This window comes from Mustela nivalis (assembly GCF_964662115.1).
Source record: "Mustela nivalis genome assembly, chromosome: 16".
In the NCBI taxonomy this organism is placed as follows: domain Eukaryota; kingdom Metazoa; phylum Chordata; class Mammalia; order Carnivora; family Mustelidae; genus Mustela; species Mustela nivalis.
Window position 1 is genome coordinate 3,206,815 of NC_139035.1, and position 18,745 is coordinate 3,225,559.

Genomic DNA, 18,745 nt, shown 5'->3' on the forward strand with positions numbered 1-18,745 from the left:
AACAAGAGGTCTTTAAACTATAAGGATAAATACATAAGGCTGGCAGCAAATCTATCTGCAGACACTTGGCAGGCCAAAAAGGACTGACATGATATATTCGATGTGCTAAACGGGAAAAATTTGCAGCCAAAAATATTTCATCCACCAAGGCTATCATTCAGAATAGAAAAAAGAGATAGTTTCCAGGATAAACAAAAACTAAAGGAATTTCTTAACACTAAACCAGACTTGCAAGAAATATTAAAAGGGATCCTTTAAGCAAAGAGAGAGCTCAGAAGTAACAAAGACCAGAAAGCAACAGAGACAATCCACAGAAACAGTGACTTTACAGAGCCTGGGGGGCTTGGCCTATTAGGTGTCTACCTTAAGCTCAGGTCATGATCCCGGGGTCCTGGCATCAGGTCCCATGTCAGCCTCTCTGCTTGGCAGGAGCCTGCTTCTCCCTCTCCCTACCACTCCCCCTGCTTGTGTTCTCTCTCTTTCTCTCTGTGTCAAATAAATAAATAAATAATCTTAAAAAAAACAAAAACAGTGACTTTTTGGGTAATGCAATGGCACTAATTCATATCTTTTATTACTCTGAATGTACATTAGAAGTATTATTCACCATGATCAAGTGGGATTTATTCCTCGGCTACAAGGGTGGCTCAGTATCCACAAATCAATCAGTGTGATACACCACATTAATAAAAAAAGGAATAAGAACCTAATGATCATGTCAATAGACACAGAAAAACATTTGACAAAATATAGCATCCTTTCTTGATTAAAAATTCTCTTGATGAGAGAAAGAATATACCTCATTATCATAAAACCCATATATGAAAAGCCCAGAGCAAATATCCTCATCAGGGAAAAACTGAGAGCTTTTCCCTTAAGGTCTGGAACATGACAGGGATGTCCACTCTCACCACTGTTGTTCAAGATAGTACTGGAAGTCCAAGCCTCAGGAATCAGAAAACAAGAAGAAATGAAAGGTATCCAAACTGGTAGAAAGAAGCCAAATGTTCATTCTTAACAGACAACATGATACTCTATGTAGAAAACCCAAAAGATTCCAGCAAAAAAATTGTTAGAACTGATACAAGAATTCAGCAAGGTCACAGGATATTAAATCAATCTGCAGAAGTCAACTGCATTTCTAAACGCTAACGATGAGGCAGAAGAAAGAGAAATTGAGGACTCAATCCCATTTACAATTGTACCGAAACTCATAAGATACCGAGGAATAAACCTAACCAAAGAGGTAAAGAATCTGAACTAGGCAACTATAGAACACTCATGAAAGATACTGAAGAAGATCCAAAGAAATGGGAAAACATTCCACGTTCATGGGTTGGAAGAACAAAAATGTTTGTGTGACCTAGAGTAATCTATACATTCATTGCTATCCCTATCAAAATACCAGTAATATTTTTCACAGAACTAGAACAAATAATCCTAAAATTTATATGGAACCAGAAAAGACCCCAAATAGCCAGAGGAATGTTGAAAAAGAAAACAAAAATTGGTGGCATCAGAATTGCAGACTTCAAGCTCTATTACAAAGCTGTCATCATCAAGACAGTATGGTACCGGCACAAAAACAGACACAGAGATCAATGGAACAGAACAGACAACCCAGAAATGGACCCTCAGCTCTACGCTCAACTGATCTTTGACAAAGCAGTGAAGAATGTCCAATGGAGAAAAGACAGTCTTTTCAACAAATGGTGCTGGGAAAATTGGACAGACACATGAAGAAGAATGAAACTGAACTATTTCCTTACACCACACACAAAGATAAAATAAAAACAGATGAAAGATCTATATGTGAGACAGGAATCCATCTAAATCTTAGAGAACACAGGCAGCAACCTCTTTGACCTCAGCCACAGCAATTTCTTGCTAGACAGGAATCCAAAGGCAAGAGAAACAAAAGCAAAAATGAACTATTGTGACTTCATCAAGATAAAAACCTGCACAGCAAAGGAAACAGTCAACAAACATAAAAGGCAACCTATGGAGTGGGAGACTCACAAATGTCTTATCAGATAAGGGCAGGTACCCAAAAATCTCTAAAGTCCTTATCAAACTCAACTCCCAAAACAAAACAACAACAAAAAAATCCCATCAAGAAATGGGCAGAATGGGGGCGCCTGGGTGGCTCAGTGGGTTAAGCCGCTGCCTTCCACTCGGGTCATGGTCTCAGGGACCTGGGATGGAGCCCCGCATCGGGCTCTCTGCTCAGCGGGGAGCCTGCTTCCTCCTCTCTCTCTGCCAGCTTCTCTGCCTACTTGTGATCTCTGTCTGTCAAATAAATAAATAAAATCTTTTTTAAAAAGAAAGGAAGAAAGAAATGGGCAGAAAGGGATGCCTGGGAGGCTCAGTCCATGAAGTGTCTGCCTTCAGCTCGGGTCATGATCTCAGTGTCATGGGATCAAGCCCGGCATTGGGCTCTCTGCTTAGTGGGGAGCCTGCTTCTCCTTCTCCCTCTGCTCTCCCACCCCCTTGTGCTCTCCCTCTCTCTCCCTCAAATAAATAAATAAAATCTTTAAGAAAGAAAGAAGGAAGGAAGGAAGGAAGGAAAGAAGGAAGGAAGGAAGAGGCAGAACAGACATTTCTCCTAAGAAGGCATACAAACGACCAAGAGACACGAAAAAATGCTCCACATCACTCAGCATCAGGGAAATACAAACCAAAACCACAGTGAGATGACACCTCACAGAGGTCAGAATGGCTAAAATTAACAACCCATGGCAAGGATGGGGGAGAAAGGGGAACCCTCTTACACCGTCGGCAGAAATGCAAGCTGGTGCAGCCACTCTGGAAAATAGTATGGAGGTTCCTCAAAAAATTTAAAATAGAGCTATCCTACGACCCAGCAATTACACTACTGGAAATTTATCCAAGAGACACAAACATAGTGATCTGAAGAGGCACGTGCACCCCAATGTTTATAGCAGCAACATCCACAACAGCCAAACTATGGAAAGATCCCAGATGCCCATCGGCAGATGAATGGATAAAGAAGAGGTAGTTACGTGCGTACAGTGGAGCATCACTCAACCATCAAAACATTGAAATCTTGCATTTGCAATGACGTGGCTGGAACTAGAGAGTATCATGCTACGTGAAATAAATCAGAGGAAGAAAATGCCATATGATTTCATTCACATGTGGAATTTAAGAAGCAAAACAGATAAACATAGGTGAAGGGAAGGAAAAATAAAATAAGATGAAAATTGTGATGGGGGCAAACCTTTAGAGACTCCTAACCATAGCAAAGAAAGTAAGGGCTGCTAGAGGGGAGGTGGGGGGGGGGGATGGTGTAACTGGTTGACAGGCGTTAGGGAGGCACTTGATGAAATGAGCACTGGGTGTTCTATGCAACTGATGCGTCACTAAATTCTACCTCTGAAACTAATAAAAATAAATAAAGAGATAATAACATTTTTTAAGAAGGATCTAGCACAGCATTGATACAAATGTACTTTTTTAAAATGTAAAAACAATGACAAACCACAATGAACAAATCACACTGACCAAGGGGGGAAAAAAAGCTATAAAGAAACCGGTGAAAGTGGTCGGTATAGGATCACATATAGAGATGTGAAATCACTATGTTCCTCACCTGAAACTAATGTAACACTGTAACATTGAACATCAACCATACTCAAATTTGAAAATTAAAATTAAAGGAGCTCAGTCAGTTCAGTGTCCAACTCTTGGCTTTGAGTCACGTCATGATTTTTCATGGGTCATGGGATCAAGCCCCATGCTAGGCTCCACACTCAGGAGTCTGCTTGAAGATTCTCTCCCTCTGTCCCCTCCCCCCTCAAATAAATAAGGAAATCTTTAAAATTAAAATTAAAAGAAACAGGTATATCTAAAATTTTCACCATGAATTTAAGAAATGTCAATAAAGTAATTGCAACTCTGGAAGACACACTCCAAGCAAAAATACAAGACTTCTGGGAAGGGATGATAAGATAATCTTAGGAGATAAAATTCAAAATGAAAGAAGTACAGGGGAAAAGTAAACCCAAGAGAGATGAGAATGAAAAAAGAAAGAACAGAGAGGGAACAGACCCAGAAGAAAAATACCGTAAGATTCCTAAAGTATAAAAATAAGAAGAGTGAAATAAAGATTTTAAAGGAAAGATCACGGGTGCATGGGTGGCTCAGTGGGTTAAGCCTCTGCCTTTGGCTTCAGTCATGATCCCAGCATCCTGGGATGGAGCCCCGCATCAGGCTCTGTGCTCAGCAGGGAGCCTGCTTCCCCCTCTCTCTCTGCCTGCCTCTCTGCCTATTTGTGATCCGTTTCTGTGTCAAATAAATAAATAAAATCTTTAAAAGAAAGAGGAACATCTACAATACAAGGAATGTCAACATTTACGTAATTGAAATCCTTGAAGAAGAAAATCAAAATAATGCAATAATAAACAGCGCAGGGTATTCAAGAAAACTTTCCTGAAACGAATGAGGACATGAGTGTACATATTGGAATAACTTACTAAGTACCAGGAAAAAACTCATCCAAAAAGGCATATCCTAATAAAGTTATCAGACTCAAAGATTAAATCATTTATATGGGAGAAAAAAAGTCAGGATGGCCTCAGATTTCTCCACAGCAATACTCAATTCCAGGAGACACTGGGGATTTGACTGGATCCAGATTTAGCTGGATTTGATAATTCACTGAGTAATCACTTAATTCAACAAACATTTAAAAACCATTTAGTAAATGCTTGTCTACATGGATAACAGACATATCATCTGACAAGCCACCGTTTTCCTAAGGAGCAAAACCACGTAGCACTGGGGCACTTGGCTGGCTCAGTTGGTAGAGCATGTGCCTCTTGATCTTGGAGTTGTACATTCAAGCCCCACATTGGGTGTGGAGATTACTTAAAAATAAAATCTTAAAAACAAAGAAACAAAAATAAAACCCATAGAGTATTTAATTTATGTGCCCTTGGAAACTTCAGAAGCTCACAAACTAACGAGAAAACAAACAGTACACAAATTATCACAATACAATAAAGGAGTTAAAACTCAAGATGGGGGCGCCTGGGTGGCTCAGTGGTTAAGCCGCTGCCTTCGGCTCAGGTCATGATCTCAGGGTCCTGGGATCGAGTCCCACATCGGGCTCTCTGCTCAGCAGGGAGCCTGCTTCCTCCTCTCTCTCTCTCTCTCTCTCTCTGCCTGCCTCTCTGCCTACTTGTGATTTTTCACTGTCAAATAAATAAATAAAATCTTTAAAAAAAAAATAAAAAAAAAAATAAAACTCAAGATGGAAACAATACATTCAGGAATGGCAAGAATTTAGTAATTCTGCTGTTGGGGTACTTACCCCAAATGGCAAGAATTTCAGGGACAGGTGAAAGAGACTACATTAGGGACAGATTATTATGAAATTTGACTTTTAATTACAGGTGATAAAGTCAATGGAGAAAAGTTAATTTGGGGAGTACTAAGGGGAAAGTGAGTTTGCGTGCTGGGGGTGGGTATGATCTTTATTGGCCCTCAGACGCACAAGGATGAGTTAATCACACTCGACAGGTCATGCATGGCTTATCACCATTTTTTTGTCTAGTCGAAATTTTTTTTTTAAAGATTTTATTTATTTATTTGACAGAAAAAGATCACAAGCAGGCAGAGAGGCAGGCAGAGGTGGGGGAAGCAGGCTCCCTGCTGAGCAGAGAGCCCGATGTGAGGCTCGATCCCAGGATGTTGGGATCATGACTGAAGCCAAAGGCAGAGGCTTAACCCACTGAACCCCCCAGGTGCCCTGGACAAAACTTCCTTATTTATTCTCTTTTTATCCTCAAAGTCTCTCTCAATCCCCTTAACTCCTTAAATCCTTTAACATTTAATGATATTTTCTTTTCTTTTTTAAAAAGATTTTTATTTTATTTATCTGAGAGAGAGAGATAGAGAGCATGAAGCAGGCAGAGGAGGAGAGGGAGAGGGAGAAGTAGACCCCCAGCTGAGCAGGGAGCCTGATGCCGGGCTCCATCCCAGGACCCTGAGATCATGACCTAAGCGAAAGGCAGACACTTAACCAACTGAGCCACTCAGGTGCCCTAACACTTAATGATATTTTCATCTGTGTATTTTTGTTCTTGTTTGTGTGTGTTCTTACAAAATGTGCACGTCTTTATTTTATTATTTTAACAACGGTATGGTTAACATACAGTGTTATTTAGTTTCTGGTGTAAAATAAAGTGATTCAACAATTCTATACATTAGTCAGTGCTCATTGTGATAATTATGCTCTTAGCCAACCTTGCCTATTTCACCCATCCCCCTACCCACCTCTCCTCTGTAACCATCGGTTTGTTCTCTATAGTTAAGAATCTGTGTTTGGGTTTATCTCTTTTTTCTTTGTTTGGCTTCTTAAATTCCACGTGAGTGAAATCATATTGTATTTGTCTTTCTCTGACTGACTTATTTCACTTAGCATTATACTTTCTAGATCTATCCATGCTGCACATGGCAAGATTTCATTCCTTTTTAGGGCTGAGTGATAGTCCATTTTATGCACTTTATCTATTCATCTATCAATGGACACTTGAGCTGCTTCCATAATTCAACTATTATAAATAATGCTACAATGAACATAGGGGTGCATACATCCTTTCAAATTAATATTTTTGTTTTCTTTGGGTAAGTACCCCAACAGCAGAATTACTAAATAATATAGTATTTCTGTTTTTAATTTTTTGAGGAAACTCCATACCATTTTCTACAGTGGCTGTACCAACTGACATTCTGATCACCAGTGTATGAGGTTTCCCTTTTCTCTGCATCCTTGCCAACACTTGTTATTCTTGTGTTTTTGATTTTAGCCATTCTGACATGTGTGAGATGCTATCTCATTGTTATTTTGATTTCCATTTCCCTGATGATGAATGATGTTGAGCAGTTTTTCATGTATCTTCGGCCATCTGGATGTCTTTTGTAGAGAAATGTCCGTTCTTGTCTTCTACCCGTATTTTTTTTTTTAATTCAAGAGAGAGAGGAGCAGATGGAGAGGGAGAAAGAATCTTCAGAATGGATGCTTAACTGCCTGAGCCACCCAGGCACCTCTTTCCTGCCCATTTTTAATTAGACTATTTGTGGGGTTACTGGTGTTGAGTTGTATAAGTTCTTTATATATTTTATTTTATTTATTTTTTTAAAGATTTTTTTTAAATTTATTTATTGACAGAGAGAAATCACAAGTAGATGGAGAGGCAGGCAGAGAGAGAGAGAGAGAGGGAAGCAGGCTCCCTGCTGAGCAGAGAGCCCGATGCGGGACTCGATCCCAGGACCCCAAGATCATGACCCGAGGCGAAGGCAGTGGCTTAACCCACTGAGCCACCCAGGCGCCCAGTTCTTTATATATTTTAGATACTAACCCTTCATCAAATAGAAGGGTGCCTGTATTTTTCATTAACCTAAATGGTAGTGTGTCACATAACTCATTCTCTTTTACTTCTTTTTTTTAACTAAATATTATGATTTAAAGATGGAGCCACGTGGCAGCGTGTATATTTAATCTGTTTATTACATTGTTACATTGTACTTAGGAGTATACATCCCTCTAGTCTCACTCTCCACTCTCCCGTGGATGGACACCCAGTTGGCACAGCTCCTCACAGTTCTGACCATATGACAGAACAAAAAACAACTTCACTAAACATCTCCGGGTGTCTCATCACACATCTGTAGAACACGTCCTTGGGAATTCATACTCAGGAGCACGATTACTGTTCACAGGGCGTATGTGTACTTAGTTTGATGGGATCGTGCCAGGCTGCCCGCAAACCCCTGCATTACTTCACACTCTCACCAGGACTACAGGAGCGCGGCTGAATTCCCTCACCCCACCTACACTTTCTCACATCTGCTAGTCCCATCAATATAAACTGACATTTCATTGCTGTTTTTATCTGCATTTCTTTCATCACCAATGATGAGCTTCTCTTCGTATGCTTATTATCGCTTCAAGTTTCCTCTTCTAGAAATTTCCTTGAGCCGTATTTTTTAAAATTTTATTATTTATTTGGGAAAGCGTGAAAGAGAGCATGAGAGGGGAGAAGGTCAGAGGGAGAAGCAGACTCCCCATGGAGCTGAGACCCCTATGGAGGACTTGATCCCGGGATCTTGAATGAGCTGAGGATAATCGCCTAACCAATGAAGCCACCCAGGCACCCCTTTGGGCTGTATTCTTAATCCTTAGTCCATTTCTTCCCTCACTGGCGTTGCTATCTTTCGCTGAAGTATTATTAAGTATTCTATATATTAATCCTTAGGTTGGTTTAGACACTACAAATACCTTTTCTTTTTTTTTTTTTTAATATTTTATTTACTTATTTGATAGAGAGAGATCACAAGCAGGCAGAGAGGCAGGCAGAGGGAGAGGAGGAAGCAGGCTCCCCGATGAGCAGAGAGCCTGATGCGGGACTCGATCCCAGGACTCTGAGATCATGACCTGAGGCGAAGGCAGCGGCTTAACCCACTGAGCCACCCAGGCGCCCCTACAAATACCTTTTCTTATTATTTCATCTGTTAACAACATTTACAGAAATATTCAGTTTTAATATAATCACATTTGTCTATTTTTTTCCTACGCTTGAGGCTTTTGCTTTATTTGGTTTAAGAAAGTCGTCTCTGAACCAAAATCACAAAGATATTCTCCTACATGCTCTTCTTTTAACTTTATCATTTTACCTTTTACATTTAGATTTTTAACCCACCCAGAATCCACTCTCCCATATGGTGTTAGGTGGGGATCCAGTTTTAATTTTCTTCATATAGTGAGCCAATTTTCCCCAACTTATCTTTTTAACAGTTTGTCCTTTATATCCATTGATTTGGGGCCAATTTTTTTTTTTTTAATTTAACCAGCAGTTTTGCAGAGAAGAAAGTTTGGAAGTAAGGATACCAGGGAAAAGGTATTGCCACAGTGCAGACAGAAGTAAGAACTTGACCAAAGACAGTAGCTGGGGGGAGGGTGGGCAGAGAGGAGTATCAGATTTGAGCGATAATTCTGGGGTTGGGAATGTGGGATGAAGTGGGAAAGAAGAAACACCTTCAGTTTTGAAGCCCATACATTCTGCGGCTAGAGATGCCCCTACTGCGACATGGGCAGGAATGTGAACAGGTTTGAAGGGGAAAGATGAATACAGTTGCAGAAGTGTTAAGGTTGACATGCTTTGTTTGGCCTTCACATTTTAAAAAAAAGTGTGCAAAATTAAATAACATCATTTAACAACTGGGATATTTCACTTAAAGACCATGAGAGATTATGGATTCTGAAAAACAATCTGAGGGTTTTGAAGGGGAGGAGGGTGGGGGGTTGGGGGACCGGGTGGTGGGTATTAGAGAGGGCACGGATTGCATGGAGCACTGGGTGTGATGCAAAAAACAATGAATACTGTTACGCTGAAAAGACATTAAGAAGTTTAAAAAAGTCTATATTTAGGGGTGCCTGGATGGCTCAGTCTGTTGGGTGTCTTCCTTCGGCTCAGGTCATGATTCCAGGACCCTAGGATCGAGTCCTGCACCAGGCTCCCTGCTCAGTGGGGTGTCTACTTCTCCCTCTGCCTTTCCCCAGACTCCTGCGCTCACTCTCACTCTTTCTCTCTCTCTCATGAATAAATAAAATCTTTAAAAATAAAAAATAAAATTCCGTATTCAGCTACTTTCTAAAGATCAGAACCAATGTGATACCAATGGCCTGGCTTCAGCTGGTAGAGCTGATCACCAGCTCCCAACACTTCAGGTATTCCAAGCTACTGAGGGCCCCTACAGTCTTCACTAGACCCTCAATTTTTCTACAGACATTTGGGATGAAGATCCTGGTACTACAGAGTGATGAGCTGGTAAAAGAAAAAAGAAAAAAAAAAAAACAACAACACAGGTGTCTGCCAACAAACAGACTTGATTTGAATCCCAGCTCAGCGATTTACTTAACTGATCTAAATCTGTATCTCCTTATTGCAAAGTGGGCAGAGTATCGGTCTTATAAGCGTTTCTGAAGAGAGTTTGAAGAATGCCTGTAAACCTCAACAATAATTGTTAGCAAATGCTAGCTAGAAAAAAATCAAATTAAAAATTGGAAATGGAATTCCAGAGCTTAGGAGAGAATCAGAGCACTGAGCCATGGCTCCATAAGGCAATGGGATATGGTTCGGTTCTAGAATCCATGACTTTCTTGGTGTCATTCTCCTCTCTTCCACATCCCTATCCCCACTTCCCTAAACCCTAAAAGTTCACACACAGAAAGAGGTCAATACATGTTTGTGGAAGGAAGGGAGAAAGAATGACAAAAGGGGCTGGGTGTAAAAAATGGGCATTTTCTTTCATTTGTCAGAAGAAAAGTGCTAGTTACCAACTTACCTATGTTTGTTCCTATAAACATAATCCCACCTCCTCGCCAATAAAAAAGTTAACTAAGGCATATAGCTGCAGTGTATACTCCCAGTCCCCAAGCAGAGATTGAGAAAAAGATACACATTTACTCATGTTGGCTACAAAATATATCTCTAGGCCTCCTTCAGTAGAATACTATTTGGACAGTATTTAACAGAACTATTCCTTACAGGGGTACCTGGGTGGCTCAGTCTGTTAAACACCTGACTCTGTCTTAGCTCAGGGTTCGATCTCTGGGTCATCAATCCCAGCACTGTGTTGGGCTCCATGCCGGGTGTGACACCTACTTAGAACAAACAAACAAACAAACAAAAAGTGTTATATGTAATTAACAATACCAACAAAAATCAACCAAAGAATACAGAGATATAACAATTCTGATTTAGTGCAAAAAGCTTCAAAGAAAAGATGGTTTTGTAGGAGGTCGTTTATCTTTTTTTGTTATACATACATAAATATATATGTATATATTTAACTTCTGAATTCTCCACAGCAACATTCAACTCTGTAAACACATTTTTCTCATGCTTCTGCTAAACACATTTTTTTTTAAGTTGCTACATTTACTTTAAATTCATTTCTTCAGAACAGCCTGGTATTTGCTCTTTTTATGCTATGTCAAAATTTAAGTTTTAAGTCTTCCCGATGTCCTAATAACTGAGTATCAAATTGCACCTGGCGTATCCTGTTAAATGTGTTTCTGATTTCACTTTTCCTTACAGCTAAGGAAAATTATCATATTAAATTTGAAAATGCATTAACTCTCATTTTAAAAAAACCCCTAAACTGAGTTAAATTACCAAAAATGTTTATTAATATGTTATCATAGAATACCATAAATTTTGGAAGGGTAGTTTTCCCATACAACTGTTGCCTAAAAATCCCAGATTATTCTTAGAAAGAAACCAACACCAGGAGAAAAAGCAAAGGATAGTTCACAGGGAAGGGAATGCCACGTTGTCCTCTTATCACAAGAAGGAACAGACATGTGCTTTGAAGTCACCTATTATTAAGTGCATAGGTATTTAAAATCTAATTGTTTTATGCTGTCTCCATCGAAAGATTACAGTTCATATTCTCAAGAAGCCAGACTCAAAGACACAGAACTGTAAGGGGATTACTAGTGTCATCCCATTTTGTTTGCTCATTTTCCAATAGGGAAACTGAAGAGCAGAAATGTGACTGGTTTCTGGTGACCAGATCATGTGCTCTTTTCAAATCCCTTTGCCTCAAGCAGCAACTGCACCAAACATAGGTTATTCATTAAATGGGTGCTAAATAAAGAATGGGACAGGGCCATTCTCATTGTGTTTACGTTCTAGATGTGGTAGTTTTGCCAAAAATAAAAAGATTGCTAAAACAAAGCAAAACAAAAATATAATGTAGAGTGTGTTACTGAGAAAAACCTTTTTAAGAACTTAGTATTGTGGATTTTTTTTTTTAATGCATGGAAAGAACATAATTAACTCCCACATATCTATCATCTATCTTAAACAACCATCTGCCATTCTTTTTGTTTTTTATCTTAATTCCAGTTAGTTAACATACAGATTAGTTTCAGGTGTACAATACACTGATGGACCAGCTCCATACAACACCTGCTCATGTCCGCAAGGGCACTCCTTAATCCCCATCACCTATTTAAGCCATCCCCCCACCCACCTCCCCTCTGGTAACCATGAGTTTGTTCTTTATAATTAAAAGTCCATTTCTTGGGGGCGCCTGGGTGGCTCAGTGGGTTCAAGCCTCTGCCTTCAGCTCGGGTCATGATCCCAGGGTTCTGGGATCGAGCCTCACATCGGGCTCTCTGCTCTGCAGGGAGTCTGCTTCCTCCTCTCTCTCTCCCTGCTTCTCTCCCTACTTGCGATCTCTGTCTGTCAAATGAATAAATAAAATCTTTAAAAAAAAAAAAGTCTATTTCTTGGTTTGTCTTTTTTTTCCCCTTTGCTCATTTGTTTTGTTTCTTAAATTCCACGTATAAGTGAAAGCATATGGTATTTGCCCTTCTCTGACTCATTTCCTTTAGCATGATCCTCTCTAGTTCCATCCATGTCCTTGCGGTCCTTGCAAATGGCAAGATTTCATTTTTTTATGGCTAGTAGTCCATTATTCAATATTCCATATATTCCATTATATATGCACACATATATATTCTATTTGATATGAATATATATATATATAACGTCTTCTTTATGCATTCATCTATCCACGGACACTTGGGCTATTGTAAATAATGCTGCTATAAACATAGGGGTGGCATGGACATCTTTGAATCTATGGTTTTTGTGTTCTTTGGGTAAATACCCAGGAAAGGGAGAAGGAGAAGCAGGCTCCCCACTGAATAAGGAGCCTAACACCAGGCTCCATCCCAGGACCCAAAGATCAATACCCAAGCTGAAGGCAGATGCCCAACCAACAGCCACCGAGGTGCCCCTGATTTGTTCCTTTCATTTTTTTTTTAAGATTTTCATATTTTATTTGTCAGAGAGAGAGAAAGAGCATAAGGGGGAGGGGCAGGCAGAGAGAGAAGCAGGCTCCCTGCTGAGCAAGGAGCCCCATGTGGGACCCATCCTGAGCTGAAGGCAGATCCTCAACCAACGGGGCCACACAGGCATCCCCCCTGTTTTGTTTCTTAAATTCCACATATGAGGGAGATCATATGATAATTGTCTTTCTCTGACAGACTTACTTCAATTAGCTTAACATCGTCTACTTGCATCCACATCAATGCAAATGGAAAGATTTCATTTTTTTTTTTTGATAGCTGAATAGTGTTCCATTGTATATCTACACCACATCTTCTTTATCCATTCATCTGTTGATGGACATCTGGGCTCTTTCCATAGTTTGGCTATTGTGGACATTGCTGCTATAAACATTGGGGTACAGGTTCTGCCATTCTTATCACCTATGTATTTCCCCATTTTCTTCTTGCTTTATCTTGTTTGGCTAGAACATTATTTTTTTAAAAAGATTTCATTTATTTATTTGACAGACAGAGATCACAAGTAGGCAGAGAGGCAGGCGGGGGGGGGGGGCGGAGCAGGCTCCCCGCTGAGCAGAGAGCCCAATTCGGGGCTCAATCCCAGGATCCTGGGATCATGACCTGAGCTGAAGGCAGAGGCCTAGCCCACTGAGCCACCCAGGTGCCCCTGGCTGGAATATTTTTCAAGGTTTTGGTTTGGGGTTTTTTTGGTGGTTTTTTTTTTTGGTTATTTTTTTGTAAGCCCCACGCCCAGCATGGGGCTTGTTTTAGCAACTGAGCCGTCCAGGCGTGCCTTGGCTAGAATATTTTTAAAGTGAAACCCAAGGTGTTATATCATTTTACCTACACATATTCTATATATATATCTCTAAAGGATGAAGATTTTTTCTTTTTTTTTTTTTAAAGATTTTATTTATTTATATTGACAGAGATCACAAGTAGGGAGAGCAGCAGGCAGAGAGAGAAGAGGAAACGGGCTCCCCACTGAGCAGAGAGCCCTATCCGGGACTTGATCCCAGGACCCTGGCATCATGACCTGAGCCGAAGACAGAGGCTTTAACCCACTGAGTCACCCAGGTGCCCCGATGAGGACTTTTTCTTAAGATTCTATTTATTTATTTGAGAGAGAGACAGCAGAGAGAGAGAGAGCATAAGCAAGCAAGCCCCAGAGGGAGAGGAAGGAGCAGGCTCCCCACTGAGCAAGGAGCCCAACTCGGGACTCAAGCTGGGATCCTGACCCAAGCCTAAGGCAAACGCTTAACTGACTGAGCCACCAAGGCACCCTGAGATATATATATATAAGGATTGTTAAACAATATAACCATAATCACACCCAGTAAAATTAACAATGAATTCTTATATAGGCTAACTTCTAGTCCAAGAGAAATAACTGAGAGTATTCACTAATTAAGATCAAATTCTCGGGACGCCTGGGTGTCTCAGTGGGTTAAGCCGCTGCCTTTGGCTCGGGTCATGATCCCAGGGTCCTAGGATCGAGTCCTGCATCAGGCTCCTTGCTTGGCAGGGAGCCTGCCTCTCTCTCTGTCTCTGCCTGCTTGAGTGCTTTCTCTCTCTTTCTGACAAATAAATAAATAATCTCTTAAAAAAAAAAGATCAAATTCTCAAGGGATAGTCTTTCGATAAAGCTAATTCAAAGAGAATTTCAAAACTAAAGATTCCAATCTCATTTTTCTCTTATTGCTCTGCAAATACAAATCTGGATATTCAAATTCCAGAAGAGGATAAAAATAGGCTATGAATCAAAACTATTAATCATATCCTGTTATTTTTAGTTAGCCATTTCTTCCTGGTATTTTAATTCAACATCAATTTAATTTATTTAACCATACTTTTTCAGGGGGAAGAAAGCTTTTTTGGGTCAATCATCCAAAATTTTAAATTTAGAAGGTAAATGTCAAGCTGTAGTAGGGTGACTGTCAGAGCCTACGTCCATGACCTTGGACGCAGCTCTTACTTAGTCACTGGGAAGGTCTGGTGTTAACAGTCTATCCTGTGACTCAATCACCTGCCACACAGAGGTAGAACAAAGCACCCTGAGACTCACAGCTACAAATGCAAAAATCACAAAAAGTATATAAATAAATGGGAATTGGGGGACAGGCCACATTCTGTTAAAAAAAATAAAATTCAACAAGTTAATTTCAAGACCAAATTGGTTTTGCAAAGCAGTTCGGGCACCAGAGTTACTTTACCCAGCAACTACTGAGCAGCCCCTCGAAAATAGGTACAGAAAGATTTCTCTGGAAAGCAGAGTGGCGGAAGTCGCGCCCAAGGCAGGGAGGAGGGGGCTTTTAAGGGGTCTTGGGGAAAGCTCAGGGGTCTTTTTGGCAAGTTTCCCTTATTTGGATATCCCGCCGCTCATCGGGATCCCATTGGTCCACAGGAGCCCGGGTCGGGGGTCTCAGATTCTTGCTTGGGCCTTTGTTCTCCTGTCGGAGCTCAGGTCTTGTGGCGGGAACTTTCGCCATCTTTGGTAGCCCTTCCTGCCAGCCCAACAGTTTTCTCTTAGAGGGGCCTCTGCTCCGCACTCAGCACACTTCCTGCTGTTCCAAATCTCTACACCCCTACTCGGGGCATGCTGAATTTGTGTGTGTGCAGGTGAAGGCATGCAGCACCCCTGCTATCTCCCATTCTCAACTTTGAAGGGAGCCAGAGGACAAGCCATAGGATGGGTCACTAGGGGTAGATTTTTGGTAATGTGGGTGTTTTCTAAATATTGCTAGAGAGGCACTGATCGATCTATTTACACATCAGTGAAGTGCTGATTCTTCTGGAGAGATAGCCTACTTGGTAAGGATGTCATCCCTCTTCAGACAATTTTATTTCATCTTTCCCTGGCCTGGAATTTACTAGACCTAAGTAGACTTTATTTTATCATGTAAGCTTCTAATTACCTACCAGCTCGTATACTGGCACATTCTATTAGCCCACAAATTCTTCTACCAGCACATCTTTACTCCCAACAATGCTAACATGAATAAAACAATGTCACTTGACCCTTTCCATGAAGACTTCAGCTATATTGCAGGAGGGATGGTATGCGTAAACAAATTTATCTTACCCAGAGCCAAAATCAAACCACCAACAACAAAGAAATTAATGTTATTGTTAGGAGTTAGTTGGGCAGTTATGTTGCAGGGATACATATAATATAGATAGATAGATAGATAGATCCTAGATAAATAGATAAAGATATACATAGACAAAATAGATCCTACATAAATAAAGATATACATAGATAGATACATATATTCCCATCAAGAAAACATGGAGTCAGGACCAGCTAAGACAAAACAGCACTAACACCCTGTTCTGCAGCTTAGACAAGACCATCAGCATATGAACATTAACCTAAAAGGGAGACGGAGCCACGATCAAAGCTCTGATTGGCACACCTTGGTTGCTTGAGATAGTTCCACGTCATCATCATGAGCTGAAGCAGTTAAGACGTAAATCCCCAGATGTCAGCCCGAGAACACGTCAGCATGTGAACATTAACCCAACAGATAGACCCGCAATCAAAGCCCTAACTGGCGTGCCTTAGCACACCCTGGTTGCTTAAGATAGTTCTGCAAAAGAGCCCCTAGACTTAGAAACTCCAAAGGCAACCCTCTCTGGTTCCCTCTCTCTTTGGGAGCTTTGCACTATCACTCAATAAACTTGGCTTTGCTGCCCACCACTCCTCATCTGGTCTACCTCTTCATTCTTCAAAGCGGCGCCACCAAGGGCCGTAGGCACTGAAGGAAAAGAAATCCTGAGACACAGTCAGTGAGCCCTCTTGCTCCACTGTAGAGCCCAACAGTTAAAACCAGAAAGAGACTAGACTGCTTAACTCAGGCTCTAACTAAAAACCTATTGTGCTTATTTCTTATCGCACTTTCTGGAGACATTGACGAAGATGTTTTGCAAGGAACAGAACATTCCAACCACCAGACTAGAAAAGCCGTGATAGCAACGGAATGTCTACTAGACCACACCCCACACATCCCCTTCCCCACCCATGATTATGGGCCAAACACACACTGACCCGCACCTGTGACCATGCGCTCTCTGCCCTGCTCTCTTACACGCAGCCCTGAAAGCTCTCTGTCAAGCTCTAGATGTCCATCTTGAGGCCAGTTATTAAGGCTTGAGCCTTGCAACCCTCCCCCCCACCGCTGCTGGCACCTGAAATGAATGTCTCCCATTCTCTTTTCCAAACCATCATCTCTTGAGTTACTGGCTTCTCTTGTGATGAGTTTATCCAAGTCTGCCCAGCAACAGTGTTAGAAAACCCAGCCAGGAGCTACACTTTCCATTTGCCCAGCACGCATGCCAGGGCTCCCCTTCCTTTCCTGAATTAGCAACTATGATAGATTGTTTGGTAACAATGCAACTTGATCAAATTTTCCTTATTAACTATGTCCTTCACCGAATCTGGTTTTTTTGTTTTAAGATTTTATTTATTTATTTGAGAGAGAGACCATGAACAGGGGTAAGGGGCAGAGGGAGACGGACAAGCAGACTCCCTGCTGAGCAGGGAGCCTGATGTGGGGCTCCACGCAGAACCCCGGGATCATGACCTGAGCAGAAGGCAGGTATATAGCTGACTGAGCCCCCAGCACCCCCACTCGATCTTCTCTGTGAATAGAAACAGCGCCTTCAGTATGTTTGCTTTCCCAGAGCAGTGCTTCAGGATCATGTGAAGAGTTCTTTTAAAACACAAGTTCCCAGGAAAATCCCAGATCTTTGTCAGAAACTCCAACAAGTGAGACACAAGAATCTGTTTTGTTGTGTTGTTTTGTTTTGTTTTAAGTAGGCTCCATTCTCAACACGGGGCTTGAACTCCTGACTCTGAGAGCAAGGGTTGCATGTCCTACCAACTGAGCCCGCCAGGTACTCCAAGCTATTGCCACTAAGTCACTCTACAAATTCCAGTAGCGACATCTAGCCATTTATACTTCCACTCAAGGGTGTAATAAGCGTTTACTATGCTCTAGGGCCCCAGCAGAGCACACATGGACTCTGTCTTCATACAGTTTCCAGTTGACATGGGAAAACAGACATTTAATAATGAGTGCAGGGGCACTGGGTGACAGTTGGTTAAGTGTCTGACTCTTGATCTCAGCTCAGGTCTTGATCTCAGGATCATGAGTTCAAGCCCTACGTTGACCTCCACACTGGGCATGGAGCCTAATTAAAACACAAAAAACAGGGGCGCCTGGCTGGCTCAGTGGGTTAAAGCCTCTGCCTTCGGCTCAGGTCATGATCCCAGGGTCCTGGGATAGAGCCCCGCATCGGGCTCTCTGCTCAGCAGGGAGTCTACTCCCCACCCCCCACTGCCTGCCTCTCTGCCTACTTGGGATCTCTGTCTGTCAAATAAATAAAATCTGGGATGCCTGGGTGGCTCAGTTGGTTAAGCAGCTGCCTTCGGCTCAGGTCATGATCCCAGCGTCCTGGGATCGAGTCTCACATCGGGCTCCTTGCTCAGCGGGGAGCCTGCTTCTCCCTCTGCCTCTGCCTGCCATTCTGTCTGCCTGTGCTTGCTCTCTCCCCCCCTCTCTCTCTGATAAATAAATTAAAAAAACATCTTTAAAAAAAAAATAAAAATAAAAATAAAAAAATAAAAAATAATAAAAAAATAATAAAATAAATAAAATAAAAAAATAAAAAAAAATAAAAAAATAAAAAAATAAAAAAATAAATAAAATCTTAAAAAAAAAAACCACACACACACACACACACAAAGCAGAAAAAACAGATCATGAATGCAATAGCAGTTTCTACAAGAAAACTGGAGGCTGTTACACAGGAGGCTATCCACAGGTACTTACCTTAGTGTAAGGATTTAGCCAC